The sequence below is a fragment of the Acipenser ruthenus genome, chromosome 44 (genome assembly GCF_902713425.1).
Source record: "Acipenser ruthenus chromosome 44, fAciRut3.2 maternal haplotype, whole genome shotgun sequence".
Lineage (NCBI taxonomy): Eukaryota > Metazoa > Chordata > Actinopteri > Acipenseriformes > Acipenseridae > Acipenser > Acipenser ruthenus.
Genome location: NC_081232.1, coordinates 3,285,475 through 3,300,534, shown reverse-complemented (window position 1 = coordinate 3,300,534; position 15,060 = coordinate 3,285,475). Strand labels below are relative to the sequence as shown.

At 41.7% G+C, this 15,060-nt stretch overlaps 9 non-coding genes and 18 pseudogenes across 9 annotated transcripts; all 27 read right to left on the bottom strand.

The window, feature by feature from the left end:
- Nucleotides 1-8,386: 8,386 nt before the first annotated feature.
- Nucleotides 8,387-8,505, bottom strand: LOC131713489 (5S ribosomal RNA; annotated as a pseudogene).
- A 114-nt stretch (nt 8,506-8,619) lies between these two features.
- Nucleotides 8,620-8,738, bottom strand: LOC131713389 (5S ribosomal RNA; annotated as a pseudogene).
- A 100-nt stretch (nt 8,739-8,838) lies between these two features.
- Nucleotides 8,839-8,947, bottom strand: LOC131716368 (5S ribosomal RNA; annotated as a pseudogene).
- A 100-nt stretch (nt 8,948-9,047) lies between these two features.
- On the bottom strand, nt 9,048-9,176 carry LOC131715368 (5S ribosomal RNA; annotated as a pseudogene).
- A 114-nt stretch (nt 9,177-9,290) lies between these two features.
- On the bottom strand, nt 9,291-9,409 carry LOC131713365 (5S ribosomal RNA; annotated as a pseudogene).
- Nucleotides 9,410-9,509: 100 nt separating this feature from the next.
- On the bottom strand, nt 9,510-9,628 carry LOC131710677 (5S ribosomal RNA). Its single transcript, XR_009312559.1, has one exon. It is a non-coding gene; the product is annotated as a 5S ribosomal RNA (ribosomal RNA).
- A 323-nt stretch (nt 9,629-9,951) lies between these two features.
- On the bottom strand, nt 9,952-10,070 carry LOC131713820 (5S ribosomal RNA; annotated as a pseudogene).
- A 114-nt stretch (nt 10,071-10,184) lies between these two features.
- Nucleotides 10,185-10,293, bottom strand: LOC131716539 (5S ribosomal RNA; annotated as a pseudogene).
- Nucleotides 10,294-10,407: 114 nt separating this feature from the next.
- On the bottom strand, nt 10,408-10,526 carry LOC131715396 (5S ribosomal RNA; annotated as a pseudogene).
- A 100-nt stretch (nt 10,527-10,626) lies between these two features.
- LOC131713548 (5S ribosomal RNA) lies at nt 10,627-10,745 on the bottom strand (annotated as a pseudogene).
- Nucleotides 10,746-10,859: 114 nt separating this feature from the next.
- LOC131716513 (5S ribosomal RNA) lies at nt 10,860-10,978 on the bottom strand (annotated as a pseudogene).
- A 114-nt stretch (nt 10,979-11,092) lies between these two features.
- LOC131714237 (5S ribosomal RNA) lies at nt 11,093-11,221 on the bottom strand (annotated as a pseudogene).
- A 337-nt stretch (nt 11,222-11,558) lies between these two features.
- LOC131714268 (5S ribosomal RNA) lies at nt 11,559-11,677 on the bottom strand (annotated as a pseudogene).
- A 100-nt stretch (nt 11,678-11,777) lies between these two features.
- On the bottom strand, nt 11,778-11,896 carry LOC131713587 (5S ribosomal RNA; annotated as a pseudogene).
- Nucleotides 11,897-12,010: 114 nt separating this feature from the next.
- Nucleotides 12,011-12,119, bottom strand: LOC131715740 (5S ribosomal RNA; annotated as a pseudogene).
- A 100-nt stretch (nt 12,120-12,219) lies between these two features.
- On the bottom strand, nt 12,220-12,338 carry LOC131709804 (5S ribosomal RNA). The gene has a single exon (XR_009311667.1). It is a non-coding gene; the product is annotated as a 5S ribosomal RNA (ribosomal RNA).
- A 100-nt stretch (nt 12,339-12,438) lies between these two features.
- Nucleotides 12,439-12,557, bottom strand: LOC131714076 (5S ribosomal RNA; annotated as a pseudogene).
- Nucleotides 12,558-12,657: 100 nt separating this feature from the next.
- On the bottom strand, nt 12,658-12,776 carry LOC131711883 (5S ribosomal RNA). The gene has a single exon (XR_009313772.1). It is a non-coding gene; the product is annotated as a 5S ribosomal RNA (ribosomal RNA).
- Nucleotides 12,777-12,890: 114 nt separating this feature from the next.
- On the bottom strand, nt 12,891-13,009 carry LOC131710454 (5S ribosomal RNA). The gene has a single exon (XR_009312326.1). It is a non-coding gene; the product is annotated as a 5S ribosomal RNA (ribosomal RNA).
- A 100-nt stretch (nt 13,010-13,109) lies between these two features.
- LOC131714187 (5S ribosomal RNA) lies at nt 13,110-13,238 on the bottom strand (annotated as a pseudogene).
- A 323-nt stretch (nt 13,239-13,561) lies between these two features.
- LOC131715253 (5S ribosomal RNA) lies at nt 13,562-13,680 on the bottom strand. The gene has a single exon (XR_009315304.1). It is a non-coding gene; the product is annotated as a 5S ribosomal RNA (ribosomal RNA).
- A 100-nt stretch (nt 13,681-13,780) lies between these two features.
- LOC131712354 (5S ribosomal RNA) lies at nt 13,781-13,899 on the bottom strand. Its single transcript, XR_009314249.1, has one exon. It is a non-coding gene; the product is annotated as a 5S ribosomal RNA (ribosomal RNA).
- A 114-nt stretch (nt 13,900-14,013) lies between these two features.
- On the bottom strand, nt 14,014-14,132 carry LOC131715242 (5S ribosomal RNA). The gene has a single exon (XR_009315303.1). It is a non-coding gene; the product is annotated as a 5S ribosomal RNA (ribosomal RNA).
- Nucleotides 14,133-14,246: 114 nt separating this feature from the next.
- LOC131713776 (5S ribosomal RNA) lies at nt 14,247-14,365 on the bottom strand (annotated as a pseudogene).
- A 114-nt stretch (nt 14,366-14,479) lies between these two features.
- LOC131712802 (5S ribosomal RNA) lies at nt 14,480-14,598 on the bottom strand. Its single transcript, XR_009314691.1, has one exon. It is a non-coding gene; the product is annotated as a 5S ribosomal RNA (ribosomal RNA).
- Nucleotides 14,599-14,712: 114 nt separating this feature from the next.
- LOC131713008 (5S ribosomal RNA) lies at nt 14,713-14,831 on the bottom strand. The gene has a single exon (XR_009314895.1). It is a non-coding gene; the product is annotated as a 5S ribosomal RNA (ribosomal RNA).
- Nucleotides 14,832-14,931: 100 nt separating this feature from the next.
- LOC131713261 (5S ribosomal RNA) lies at nt 14,932-15,050 on the bottom strand (annotated as a pseudogene).
- Between the last annotated feature and the right edge of the window lie 10 nt (nt 15,051-15,060).

Below are 15,060 nucleotides of genomic sequence, written 5' to 3'. Positions count from 1 at the left end.
CCCTTACTACAACAGTGTGCTGCCTTCCAGGAGCCTCTGTCAAGCACATCACTGAGAACGTGGACAGGCTCCTAGAACGAACAGGAGATGACCCGGTAGTAGTCGTCCACAGTGGTACAAACAACATTGGAAGAGACAGGCCAAGATCCCTGCAAAACAAATTCAGAGAGCTAGGAAGGAAATTAAAAGACAAGACCAAAACTGTGGTATTTTCTGGGATACTGCCGGCGCCTTGCAAAGGACCATATGGACAGCTGGAAATACAAAATCATAATGCATGGCTGAAATCATGGTGTACACAGGAAGGCTTCACCTTTCTTGAACATTGGAGCACTTTCTACAACAAGGACTATCTATACAGGTGGGACGGACTGCACTTAAACAGAAAGGGAACCAATCTACTCTGAGAAAGGATCCTTCAGGTGGTACAGAAGCATTTAAACTAGAAAGGAAGGGGGGAGAAAACAAAAAAACAGAAGGGAGACCACATCAAAACAAGGGCAACAACTCAGGTAAGACCACTATTAAATGTATTTATCTTAATGCTAGAAGTCTCAGAAACAAAATGTTAGAACTTGAAGCTACTGCACTAACAAGTAACTATGATGTGATAGGTGTTACAGAAACTTAGTTGTCTGAGAGTGATGGAGACGAATATAATATTAGTGGGTACACACTGTATAGGAAAGACAGGCAGGACAGAAGAGGCGGAGGGGTAGCGCTATACATAAGAAATAGCCTTGAAGCCCAGGTGTTAAATCAGGACAAAGAAAACAATGCAGAATCAATATGGGTCAGAATAATGGACACAAATTCAAAGGGCATAATAATAGGAGCATGCTATAGACCGCCAAATTCAGACGCTGAGCAAAATAATCTGTTGTACAATGACATTAGAAATGCGTGTAGAAAAGGAGAAGCCATACTAATGGGGGATTTCAACTTCCCCCATATAAAATGGGAAAACCCAATGGGGGGCACGATGGACGAAATTGAAATGGTGGAAATGACAAATGACTGCTTCCTAACGCAATTTGTCAAGGCACCGACTAGAGGGGAGGCATGCCTTGATTTAGTCTTTTCAAATAATGAAGACAGAATAACTAAAACAGAGGTCAGAGAGCCATTGGCAAACTCAGACCACAACATGGTCTCATTTGAAATATTTTTTAAAACCCCAAAAGTAATGACTAAAGCTAAGGTTTACAATTTTAGAAAAGCAAACTATGAAGGTATGAAACAGAGACTAACAGAAGTAGATTGGAGTAAAATAGAGAAAACATCCACAGAAAAAGGGTGGCTGTCTTTTAAAAATGTAGTACTAGAGGCACAAAACAATTACATCCCAAAAGTAGACAAATCTAAATCTAAAACAAAATGGCCAAAATGGTTTAATAGATCAATTAAAAAAAATATTCAGCGAAAAAGGCACTTTACAGAGCGTTTAAAAGGGACCAAAAACAAAGCACACAGAAAGAGTACTTGGAACTGCAAACACAAGTCAAAAAGGAAGTTAGAAAGGCCAAGAGAGAGAAAGAAATCAATATTGCTAAGGGGGCTAAAACCAATTCCAAAATGTTTTTCCAATATTATAACAGCAAGAGAACATTCAAAGAGGAGGTTAAATGTCTAAGAGACACAAATGGCAAAATCATAGATCAAGAAAAAAAAATAGCAAATATATTAAATGATTACTTTTCACAGGTTTTTACAAAGGAGGACACGGACAACATGCCCCACATGTCGACCTATCCAGTTTTAAATAACTTTAGCATAACAGAGGCAGAAGTGTTAAAGGGACTAGGAGCTCTTAAAATAAACAAATCCCCTGGGCCGGATGAGATCCTCCCAATAGTACTCAAAGAAATGAAAGAAGTTATTTGCAAACCGCTAACCAAGATCATGCAACAGTCTCTTGACACAGGGGTTGTACCGACAGACTGGAAAATAGCAAACGTAATACCGATCCACAAAAAGGGAGACAAAACTGAACCAGGTAACTACAGACCAATAAGCCTGACTTCTATTATATGTAAACTTATGGAAACTATAATAAGATCCAAAATGGAAAATTACCTATATGGTAACAATATCCTGGGAGACAGCCAGCATGGTTTTAGGAAAGGGAGATCATGTCTAACTAACCTACTTGACTTTTTTGAGGATGCAACATTGAAAATGGACAACTGCAAAGCATACGACATGGTCTATTTAGATTTCCAGAAAGCTTTTGACAAAGTCCCGCATAAAAGATTAATTCTCAAACTGAACGCAGTAGGGATTCAAGGAAATGCATGCACATGGATTAGGGAGTGGTTAACGTGTAGAAAACAGAAAGTACTGATTAGAGGAGAAACCTCGAAATGGAGTGAGGTAACCAGTGGTGTACCACAGGGATCAGTATTAGGTCCTCTGCTATTCCTAATCTACATTAATGATTTAGACTCTGATATAGTAAGCAAACTCGTTAAATTTGCAGACGACACAAAAATAGGAGGAGTGGCAGACACTGTTGAAGCAGCAAAGGTCATTCAAAATGATCTAGACCGCATTCAAAATTAGGCAGACACATGGCAAATGAAATTTAATAGAGAAAAGTGTAAGGTATTGCATGCGGGCAATAAAAATGTTCATTATAAATATCATATGGGAGATAGTGAAATTGAAGAAGGGAACTATGAAAAAGACCTAGGAGTTTATGTTGACTCAGAAATGTCTTCATCTAGACAATGTGGGGAAGCTATAAAAAAGGCTAACAAGATGCTTGGATATATTGTGAGAAGTGTTGAATTTAAATCAAGGGAAGTAATGTTAAAACTCTACAATGCAGTAGTAAGACCTCACCTAGAATATTGTGTTCAGTTCTGGTCACCTCGTTACAAAAAGGATATTGCTGCTCCAGAAAGAGTGCAAAGAAGAGCAACCAGAATTATCCCGGGTTTAAAAGGCATGTCGTATGCAGACAGGCTAAAAGAATTGAATCTATTCAGTCTTGAACAAAGAAGACTACGCGGCGATCTGATTCAAACATTCAAAATCCTAAAAGGTATAGACAATGTCAACCCGGGGGACTTCTTTGACTTGAAAAAAGAAAAAAGGACCAGGGGTCATAAATGGAGATTAGATAAAGGGGCATTCAGAACAGAAAATAGGAGGCACTTTTTTACACAGAGAATTGTGAGGGTCTGGAACCAACTCCCCAGTAATGTTGTTGAAGCTGACACCCTGGGATCCTTCAAGAAGCTGCTTGATGAGATTCTGGGATCAATAAGCTACTAACAACCAAACGAGCAAGATGGGCTGAATGGCCTCCTCTCGTTTGTAAACTTTCTTATGTTCTTATGTTCTTCTTATGTTCTTGTGAATCAATGTCATCCTCCAAGGTCCTGTGGGGTCGTCTTGAGAGTCCATCTGCATCCATGTTTTGTTTTCCTGTCCTATACTTAATGTCGAATGAAAAAGTAGAAAGAGCAGCCAACCGTCGGTAACTGGTTGCATCCAACTTTGCAGAAGTTAATATATACGTTAACGGGTTATTGTCAGTTATAACAGAGAAAGGCGCACCATACAGGTAATCATGAAATTTCTCTGTTACCGCCCATTTCAGGGCAAGGAATTCCAATTTATGGGCTGGATACTGGGCTTCGTGACAATCCCCTACTAGCAAAGGCAATGACACGCATCTGTCCCTCTTGCTCCTGGTAAAGTGCATCTCCCAACCCACTTGTGCTTGCATCTGTATGGAGGATGTAGGGTAGTCTTGGATCAGCAAACCCAAGGACAGCAGAAGAGGTAAGTTTTTCAATGATGGAATCAAACACTTGTTGACAAGCAGGTGTCCAGCGATCAGCAAACAGCTCTTTGGGATTGAAGTATTTACAACCTGGCTTTGTCCTCTTACTCCCTTTTCTGATGGGAGGGTATCCAGAAGTCAGCTCATTCAAAGGTTTAACTATCTTAGAATAATCATTCACAAACCTTCGATAATAACCAGAGAATCCAAGGAAGGATCTTAATTCCTTCAAGTTATTGGGCCGTGGCCAGGTTTTTAAAGCACACACCTTCTCTGGATCAGTTTCAACTCCATTCTGGGTCACTATGTGTCCTAAATAACGTACAGATGTCTGGAAAAACTTGCATTTCTCAGGTGATAGTTTCAACCCATATTCCTTGAGACGATGTAGGACACGTAGAAGTCTATTTTCATGTTCCTCCAGTGTCTCGGAGAAAACAATGAGGTCATCTAAGAAAACCAACACCTCCTTCAAATTCATGTCCCCCATACACTTCTCCATTAAACGTTGGAATGTACTAGGAGCGTTCGTTATTCCTTGAGGCATGCGATTAAATTCCCAGAATCCAAGGGGACATACAAAGGCAGATTTTGGCTTGTCATACTCTTCCAACTCAATCTGGTAATATCCTGATTTCAGATCCATAACGGAAAACCATTTAGATCCAGTTAGAGCAGAGAAAGTTTCTTCTAAGTTTGGTAGTGCATAGGCATCTTTTATAGTCTGTAGATTCAGTTTCCTATAATCAATGCACAACCTGACATCTCCGTTCTTCTTTCGAACAACCACAATTGGTGATGCGAATGGAGATTCAGATTCTCGTATTACATCTGCATCTAGCAGCTCCTGAAGATGTTTCCGGACAGCCTCAAGATCTTGTGGGTGGATTGGACGTGGTCTCTGTTTAAAAGGAGTCTCATCTTTAAATTTAATGTGATGTTTCACTTTAGAGGTGTGTCCAAAATCCATATCATGACATGCAAAAACATCAGACATCTCACCCAATTTCAGTGAAATTCTGGTTTTCCAATCTTCAGGTAGTGGAGAGTCACCAAAATCAAAAGTAAGTTCAATCTTCTCAGTTGTTTTCTTTTGACTAGCAGATGCACTGTAAGTGGTTGCTAGTGAACCATCAGTCTTGTTACACTGATTTCCTTTATCAAAAGTGCCATTGATCACACAGTGCGGTATATTTAAGTCAGCAATGATGCAACTGGCAGGGAGAATCATATCATGGTCGGTCTCATTTTTTAAAAAAACAGGTAACTTATATGGAGGGTGTGTTGGTAGAGAGAGAAGACAGCTACTCAGGAAAAGCCCACCTGGTAAAGAAGACAAGTGTGGCTGTTCTAATAATGCCCACTTTTCAGTGTTTATGCAGTTCACACACGCAAAGCCTTCTAAGAGAACTTTCTGACCTGCGGGAATGACCTTCTGTTTGTTGCTTCGCCACTTCACCCATCCAAGTCTGCCACTGCTGTTCTGGTTTCTTCTCAACTTAAGAGCTTTCAGGATCCCCTTATAGCCATAGAGAGCTGAGCTATTTTTAATAGTTCTTTCACAGCACTGCTCATATAGTACATCAAGGGTGTTCGTTCCAATCAATATAGGCAGTTGGCTATTTGAGCGAAGGTCAGGAACTACTAAGGCTAGAGTTAGAATTTTGGTTTCGATCCCTGTAATCGCCATAGGAAATGTCATGTTTACTTCAACATATCCCAAATATGGGACAGACTGACCATTTGCACCCTCAACTTCTAGAAGATTGTTCAAAGGCCAAATTGTATGGTTTGGCAAATTCTTCTGATAAAACGACAATGATAGAGTGCTGACCTGTGACCCCGTATCTAGAAGGCAATTACAAGCTACACCAGCTACACGGATACTAGCTGTACATTTTGGACCAACCAACCCTTTAGGCAGTTTGACTTCTTGCTGTGCAAGATGCGAATGTATCGTCGATCTGTGTTTTTTTCCTTGGTGGTGAAGTGATGGTTGACAAGTTCCTGTTTGTCCCTCAACAGAAACTGATCCTAGTTTAAATGTGGAGAGTTAGAGAAGCTGTGCTGGGCTTCCCAAGAACGCTGCTTCTCTCTCAATTCCTTCTTTTTCATTTCAACAAGCAATGCATTAGGTACATCGCTACAAGACCTCGCAATGTGTCCATCTTTCCCACACTTAAAACAGTACCATGGTCTGGGTTTCCCATCTGCTACTGCACTTTGCTCATGGCTTCCTGCAGCCACCATTTCTTGGTGCTTGTTCACCTTGGGTTGGGACACCTTGTGAGAAGCTTTCTGGCAACTCTCGTCATTTGCAGCTTTCAAACTTGTTAGCTGTTTCTGAAGGTCAGCAATTTGTTTCTTTAGTTCTTCAGTCCCACTAGGAAAGACCTCGGGACCATGATCAGTAATGTCATGTTCATTTAAATAGGAAGCATATACAGACTGGGGGTTAGATATTGTTTTTGTTCTAGAAAGTCCAAGGTGTTGCTTCATTCTGCTAACTTTTGCAGCTTGTCTATCCTCCTCAGTGCGTAGCAGAAACAAAAGCTCTGAAAACAAAGGTGGTGCATTTTTTTCTGCTCCAGTTGAAGGTTAACAATAAACGAATTGTCCCAGCACCCTCTGCAAAACTGTTTTAGCAACTGTCGGTTAGATTCGCCTGGAACAATGCCACCTCTTTTCACTGCGGCATTCAATATCGTTTGCAGTCTGTGTAAGTAATCAGAGGGTTTCTCCCCAACATTTTGGTGTGTATTTAGAAACTTAGCAAAGAGCTCATCTCCATCCTCAACAGTACCAAAAGCAGAATCCAAAAGATCTAAATAGGCTCTTGGAGTTGCTTCTGCTCCTAAGGGCTTAACAATTTCAATTGCTGGAGGTAGATGACTCTCTAAAATCCTTCTGGCTCAATGCACATCTGAAACAGTAGGGTTTTTCAATAGCAGCACAACACTGTTGCGCCAAGTGTCATAGTCAACTTCATGGTTTGGCCATGGGCATTTACCCGAGAAGGTTCTAAGCTTAGTAGGTGCGGGGAATTGAGATGCAACTTCCCCACTCTTTACAATATGCTCCACTACTAATCTTTGGACTTCAGGAGGGTTCATTTGATCAGAATTCAATAAAATGGGTCTATTAGCGACATCCCCAAGCTTTAATGGAGTGTGGGTTACATCAATAAGGGGGTCCCTTAGGATGGGCACTGCTGTTAGCCCAGCACGGGGGCTAACACTGGGTGGCACTGCCAATAACAGATCATCAGGTTTTGATGATGGGCTATGCACTGCAGCTTCTTCACTGCTGTCAGTTGATGCTCCTATGGAACCTTGCATCCTCGCTAGTTCTTTTTGTAGGACATCTTCAAAATTTAAACCACTCAATTTTGCTATTCCCTGTAATTCACAGAGGTAAGATCATGTTGTATTGTCACCAATTTTACTGGTGTAAACACTCGTCAAGGTCCTCAGGTGGTAAGTGATGCATGGATCAATAGAACTTGTCCTGAGGCATGGTAGATCAGGGTCAAGAGCTTGGATTGCAAGCCCATGCTCATATTCAACAATGACCTGTCCACTAAACTCAGGATCAAGATCAGTGAAGGGATCACTTCAGAAGGGTAACACATGTAATATGAGTAGCAAAATTATTAAAGTCAGTCGGCTGCTTAAGCAAAACACACTGAGCATATATGTTTTCTGACAATTGTCAATTATTCACACTTCAAATTATTCTAGTAACCCTCTCCTGGCTGGCTCGCCAAAATTTATGTAACCCACCTTTGGCTACTTATAATTCTAGATTCGTATGAGCGGTTAGTATAACGAGAAATTAACAAAAGAATGTTCAGTGTGCTTTTTTAACAGCTAGCATACATTTATTAAGACAGAAAGGTGTACCATATAAACATAAATTCAGTACCTCTTGTCTAAAATAATACAGTTAGTTTGAAATAAGAAGTTCTAATTAAAACCAATGTCCTTGTTGGTGTGTATGTAGTGTGAGTCGATATTCCTACCACTCTGTAGAACTTCGAGAAGAATGAAAACAGTCCTTTGAAATCCAAAAGAAATTCCAGAAAAAGGGAAAAAAAAAAAATCCAGGGTAGAAATCTTCAGTGTATCTTCAATAAGTTAGGCTCCCCACTCCTTTGCATGAGAATTCAACAGGGTTTTTTTCTCTTTAAAAGAAAATCGTCATCGGTCTCTGGTCTAAAGACTTCTTCAAAAGCTTTTTAGAGTGAGATAAACTTTAGTTGGTCCAGCATTCAAGAATCTCGAGTTCCCCATGCGACTTTTACAAAATGGACGCTCTCATCTCCTTCTCAGGGTGTCTACCGTCAATCAAGGCAGGACTTCCTGTTAACACTCATTTCCTAATCCCATTGCCTTCTGTACATAAGAATTGTAACAGGGTTACACTTAGCTTCTGAGATCAGACGAGATCAGGCTTATTCAAGGTGGTGTGGCCGCAGGCGATTGCATTTCTGCTTTCATGACTTTTATGTTTAGTGAGCTGGGGGTGATTCCTGCAAAATTTCCTTTTGTCCTCCACACATTTCAATTGTAAAATGTAATTACAAAAATGTAATGCCTGAAGCACTTGATATTCGCAGGTGGTCTCCCATCCAAGTACTAACCAAGCCCAACATTGCTTAGCTTCTGAGATCAGACGAGATCAGGCTTATTCAAGGTGGTGTGGCTGCAGGCGATTGCATTTCTGCTTTCATGACTTTTATGTTTAGTGAGCTGGGGGTGATTCCTGCAAAATTTCCTTTTGTCCTCCACACATTTCAATTGTAAAATGTAATTACAAAAATGTAATGCCTGAAGCACTTGATATTCGCAGGTGGTCTCCCATCCAAGTACTAACCAAGCCCAACATTGCTTAGCTTCTGAGATCAGACGAGATCAGGCTTATTCAAGGTGGTGTGGCCGCAGGCGATTGCATTTCTGCTTTCATGACTTTTATGTTTAGTGAGCTGGGGGTGATTCCTCCAAAATTTCCTTTTGTCCTCCACACATTTCAATTGTAAAATGTAATGCCTGCAGCCTTTGATATTCCCAGGTGGTCTCCCATCCAAGTACTAACCAAGCCCAACATTGCTTAGCTTCTGAGATCAGGCTTATTCAAGGTGGTGTGGCCGCAGGCGATTGCATTTCTGCTTTCATGACTTTTATGTTTAGTGAGCTGGGGGTGATTCCTCCAAAATTTCCTTTTGTCGTCCACACATTTCAATTGTAAAATGTAATGCCTGCAGCACTTCATATTCCCAGGTGATCTCCCATCCAAGTACTAACCAAGCCCAACATTGCTTAGCTTCTGAGATCAGACGAGATCAGACGAGATCAGGCTTATTCAAGGTGGTGTGGCCGCAGGCGATTGCATTTCTGCTTTCATGACTTTTATGTTTAGTGAGCTGGGGGTGATTCCTCCAAAATTTCCTTTTGGCCTCCACACATTTCAATTGTAAAATGTAATTACAAAAATGTAATGCCTGAAGCACTTGAGATTCCCAGGTGGTCTCCCATCCAAGTACTAACCAAGCCCAACATTGCTTAGCTTCTGAGATCAGACGAGATCAGGCTTATTCAAGGTGGTGTGGCCGCAGACGATTGCAGTTATGCTCTCATGACTTTTATGTTCGGTGAGCTGCGGGTGATTCCTCCAAAATTTCCTTTTGTCCTCCACACATTTCAATTGTAAAATGTACTGCCTGCAGCACTTGATATTCCCAGGTGGTCTCCCATCCAAGTACTAACCAAGCCCAACATTGCTTAGCTTCTGAGATCAGACGAGATCAGGCTTATTCAAGGTGGTGTGGCCGCAGGAGATTGCATTTCTGCTTTCATGAATTTTATGTTTAGTGAGCTGGGGGTGATTCCTCCAAAATTTCTTTTTGTCCACCACACATTTCAATTGTAAAATGTAATGCCTGCAGCACTTGATATTCCCAGGTGGTCTCCCATCCAAGTACTAACCAAGCCCAACATTGCTTAGTTTCTGAGATCGGACTTATTCAAACTGATGTGGCCGCAGGAAATTGCAGTTCTGCTTTCATGACTTTTATGAATGGTGAGCTGAGGGTGATTACTCCAAAATTTCCTTTTGTCCTCCACACATTTCAATTGTAAAATGTAATTACAAAAATGTAATGCCTGCAGCACTTGATATTCCCAGGTGGTCTCCCATCCAAGTACTAACCAAGCCCAAAATTGCTTAGCTTCTGACATCAGACGAGATCAGGCTTATTCAAGGTGGTGTGGCCGCAGGCGATTGCAGTCCTGCTTTCATGATTTTTATGTTCGGTGAGCTGGGGGTGATTCCTCCGAATTTTCCTTTTGTCCTCCACACATTTCAATTGTAAAATGTAATTACAAAAATGTAATGCCTACAGCACTTAATATTCCCAGGTGGTCTCCCATCCAAGTACTAACCAAGCCCAAAATTGCTTAGCTTCTGAGATCAGGCTTATTAAAGGTGGTGTGGCCGCAGGCGATTGCAGTTATGCTTTCATGACTTTTATGTTCGGTGAGCTGCGGGTGATTCCTCCAAAATTTCCTTTTGTCCTCCACACATTTCAATTGTAAAATGTAATTACAAAAATGTAATGCCTGCAGCACTTGATATTCCTAGGTGGTTTCCCATCCAAGTACTAACCAAGCCCAAAATTGCTTAGTTTCTGAGATCAGACGACATCAGGCTTATTCAAGGTGGTGTGGCCGCAGGCGATTGCAGTTCTGCTTTCATGACTTTTATGTTCAGTGAGCTGGGGGTGATTCCTCCGAAATTTCCTTTTGTCCTCCACACATTTCAATAGTAAAATGTAATGCTTGCAGCACTTGATATTCCCAGGTGGTCTCCCATCCAAGTACTATCCAAGCCCAAAATTGCTTAGCTTCTGAGATCAGACGAGATCAGGCTTATTCAAGGTGGTGTGGCCGCAGGCGATTGCAGTTCTGCTTTCATGACTTTTATGTTTAGTGAGCTGGGGGTGATTCCTCCAAAATTTCCTTTTGTCCTCCACACATTTCAATTGTAAAATGTAATTACAAAAAAGTAATGCCTGCAGCACTTGATATTCCCAGGTGGTCTCCCATCCAAGTACTAACCAAACCCAACATTGCTTAGCTTCTGAGATCAAACGAGCGCAGGCTTATTCACGGTTGTGTGGCCCCAGGCGTTTGCAGTTCTGCTTTCATGACTTTTATGTTCGGTGAGCTGGGGGTGATTCCTCTGAAAATTCCTTTTGTCCTCCACACATTTCAATTGTAAAATGTAATTACAAAAAAGTAATGCCTGCAGCACTTGATATTCCCAGGTGGTCTCCCATCGAAGTACTAACCAAGCCCAAAATTGCTTAGCTTCTGAGATCAGACGAGATCAGGCGAGATCAGGCTTATTCAAGGTGGTGTGGCCGCAGGCGATTGCATTTCTGCTTTCATGATTTTTATGTTCGGTGAGCTGGGGGTGATTCCTCCGAATTTTCCTTTTGTCCTCCACACATTTCAATTGTAAAATGTAATTACAAAAATGTAATGCCTACAGCACTTAATATTCCCAGGTGGAATCCCATCCAAGTAATAACCAAGCCCAACATTGCTTAGCTTCTGAGATCAGGCTTATTAAAGGTGGTGTGGCCGCAGACGATTGCAGTTATGCTTTCATGACTTTTATGTTCGGTGAGCTGCGGGTGATTCCTCCAAAATTTCCTTTTGTCCTCCACACATTTCAATTGTAAAATGTAATTACAAAAATGTAATGCCTGCAGCACTTGATATTCCTAGGTGGTTTCCTATCCAAGTACTAACCAAGCCCAAAATTGCTTAGTTTCTGAGATCAGACGAGATCAGGCTTATTCAAGGTGGTGTGGCCGCAGGCGATTGCAGTTCTGCTTTCATGACTTTTATGTTCGGTGAGCTGGGGGTGATTCCTCCGAAATTTCCTTTTGTCCTCCACACATTTCAATTGTAAAATGTACTGCCTGCAGCACTTGATATTCCAAGGTGGTTTCCTATCCAAGTACTAACCAAGCCCAACATTGCTTAGCTTCTGAGATCAGACGAGATCAGGCTTATTCAAGGTGGTGTGGCCGCAGGCGACTGCATTTCTGCTTTCATGACTTTTATGTTTAGTGAGCTGGGGGTGATTCCTCCAAAATTTCCTTTTGTCCTCTACACATTTCAATTGTAAAATGTAATTACAAAAATGTAATGCCTGCAGCACTTGATATTCCCAGGTGGTCTCCCATCCAAGTACTAACCAAGCCCAACATTGCTTAGCTTCTGAGATCAGACTTATTCAAGGTGGTGTGGCCGCAGGCGATTGCATTTCTGCTTTCATAACTTTTATGTTTAGTGAGCTGGGGGTGATTCCTCCAAAATTTCCTTTTGTCCTCCACACATTTCAATTGTAAAATGTAATGCCTGCAGCACTTGATATTCCCAGGTGGTCTCCCATCCAAGTACTAACCAAGCCCAACATTGCTTATCTTCTGAGATCAGACGAGATCAGGCTTATTCAAGGTGGTGTGGCCGCAGGCGATTGCATTTCTGCTTTCATGACTTTTATGTTTATTGAGCTGGGGTTGATTCCACCAAAATTTCATTTTGTCCTCCACACATTTCAATTGTAAAATGTAATGCCTGCAGTACTTGATATTCCCAGGTGGTCTCCCATCCAAGTACTAACCAAGCCCAACATTGCTTAGCTTCTGAGATCAGACAAGATCAGGCTTATTCAAGGTCGTGTGGCCGCAGGCGATTGCAATTCTGCTTTCATGACTTTTATGTTTAAGGAGCTGGGGGTGATTCCTCCAAAATTTCCTTTTGTCCTCCACACATTTCAATTGTAAAATGTAATGCCTGCAGCACTTGATATTCCCAGGTGGTCTCCTATCCAAGTACTAACCAAGCCCAACATTGCTTAGCTTCTGAGATCAGACGAGATCAGGCTTATTCAAGGTGGTGTGGCCGCAGGCGATTGCATTTCTGCTTTCATGACTTTTATGTTTATTGAGCTGGGGTTGATTCCACCAAAATTTCCTTTTGTCCTCCACACATTTCAATTGTAAAATTTAATTACAAAAATGTAATGCCTGCAGCACTTGATATTCCCAGGTGGTCTCCCATCCAAGTACTAACCAAGCCCAACATTGCTTACCTTCTGAGATCAGACGAGATCAGGCTTATTCAAGGTGGTGTGGCCGCAGGCGATTACAATTCTGCTTTCATGACTTTTATGTTTAGTGAGCTGGGGGTGATTCCTCCAAAACTTCCTTTTGTCATCCACACATTTCAATTGTAAAATGTAATGCATGCAGCACTTGATATTCCCAGGTGGTTTCCCATCCAAGTACTAACCAAGCCCAACATTGCTTAGCTTCTGAGATCAGACGAGATCAGGCGAGATCAGGCTTATTCAAGGTGGTGTGGCCGCAGGCGATTGCATTTCTGCTTTCATGACTTTTATGTTTAGTGAGCTGGGGGTGATTCCTCCAAAATTTCCTTTTGTCCTCCACACATTTCAACTGTAAAATGTAATGCCTGCAGCACTTGATATACCCAGGTGGTCTCCCATCCAAATACTAACCAAGACTAACATTGCTCAGCTTCTGAGATCAGACTTATTCAAGGTGGTGTGGCCGCAGGCGATTGCATTTCTGCTTTCATGACTTTTATGTTTAGTGAGCTGGGGGTGATTCCTCCAAAATTTCCTTTTGTCCTCCACACATTTCAATTGTAAAATGTAATTACGAAAATGTAATGCCTGCAGCACTTGATATTCCCAGGTGGTCTCCCATCCAAGTACTAACCAAGCCCAACATTGCTTAGCTTCTGAGATCAGACGAGATCAGGCTTATTCAAGGTGGTGTGGCCGCAGGCGATTGCATTTCTGCTTTCATGACTTTTATGTTTAGTGAGCTGGGGATGATTCCTCCAAAATTTCCTTTTGTCCTCCACACATTTCAATTGTAAAATGTAATGCCTGCAGCACTTGATATTCCCAGGTGGTCTCCCTTCCAAGTACTAACCAAGCCTCACATTGCTTAGCTTCTGAGATCAGACGAGATCAGGCGTATTCAAGGTGGTGTGGCCGCAGGCGATTGCATTTCTGCTTTCATGACTTTTATGTTTAGTGAGCTGGGGGTGATTCCTCCAAAATTTCCTTTTGTCCTCCACACATTTCAATTGTAAAATGTAATTACAAAAATGTAATGCCTGCAGCACTTGATATTCCCAGGTGGTCTCCCATCCAAGTACTAACCAAGCCCAACATTGCTTAGCTTCTGAGATCAGACGAGATCAGGCTTATTCAAGGTGGTGTGGCCGCAGGCGATTGCATTTCTGCAATCATGACTTTTATGTTTAGTGAGCTGGGGGTGATTCCTCCAAAATTTCCTTTTGTCCTCCACACATTTCAATTGTAAAATGTAATTACAAAAATGCAATGCCTGCAGCACTTGAAATTCCCAGGTGGTCTCCCATCCAAGTATTAACCAAGCCCAACATTGCTTAGCTTATGAGATCAGACGAGATCAAGCTTATTCAAGGTGGTGTGGCCACAGGCGACTGCATTTCTGCTTTCATGATTTTTATGTTTAGTGAGCTGGGGGTGATTCCTCCAAAATTTCCTTTTGTCCTCCACACATTTCAATTGTACAATGTAATTACAAAAACGTAATGCCTACAGCACTTGAAATTCCCAGGTGGTCTCCCATCCAAGTACTAACCAAGCCCAACATTGCTTAGCTTCTGAGATCAGACGAGATCAGGCTTATTCAAGGTGGTGTGGCCGCAGGAGAGTGCATTTCTGCTTTCATGACTTTTATGTTTAGTGAGCTGGGGGTGATTCCTCCAAAATTTCCTTTTGTCCTCCACACATTTCAATTGTAAAATGTAATTACAAAAATATAATGCCTGCAGCACTTGATATTCCCAGGTGGTCTCCCATCCAAATACTAACCAAGCCCAACATTGCTTAGCTTCTGACATCAGACGGGATCAGGCTTATTCAAGGTGGTGTGGCCGCAGGCAATTGCATTTCTGCTTTCATGACTTTTATGTTTAGTGAGCTGGGGGTGATCCCTCCAAAATTTCCTTTTGTCCTCCACACATTTCAATTGTAAAATGTAATGCCTGCAGCATTTGATATTCCCAGGTGGTCTCCCATCCAAGTACTAACCAAGCCCAACATTGCTTAGCTTCTGAGATCAGACGAGATCAGGCTTATTCAAGGTGGTGTGGCCGCAGGAGATTGCATTT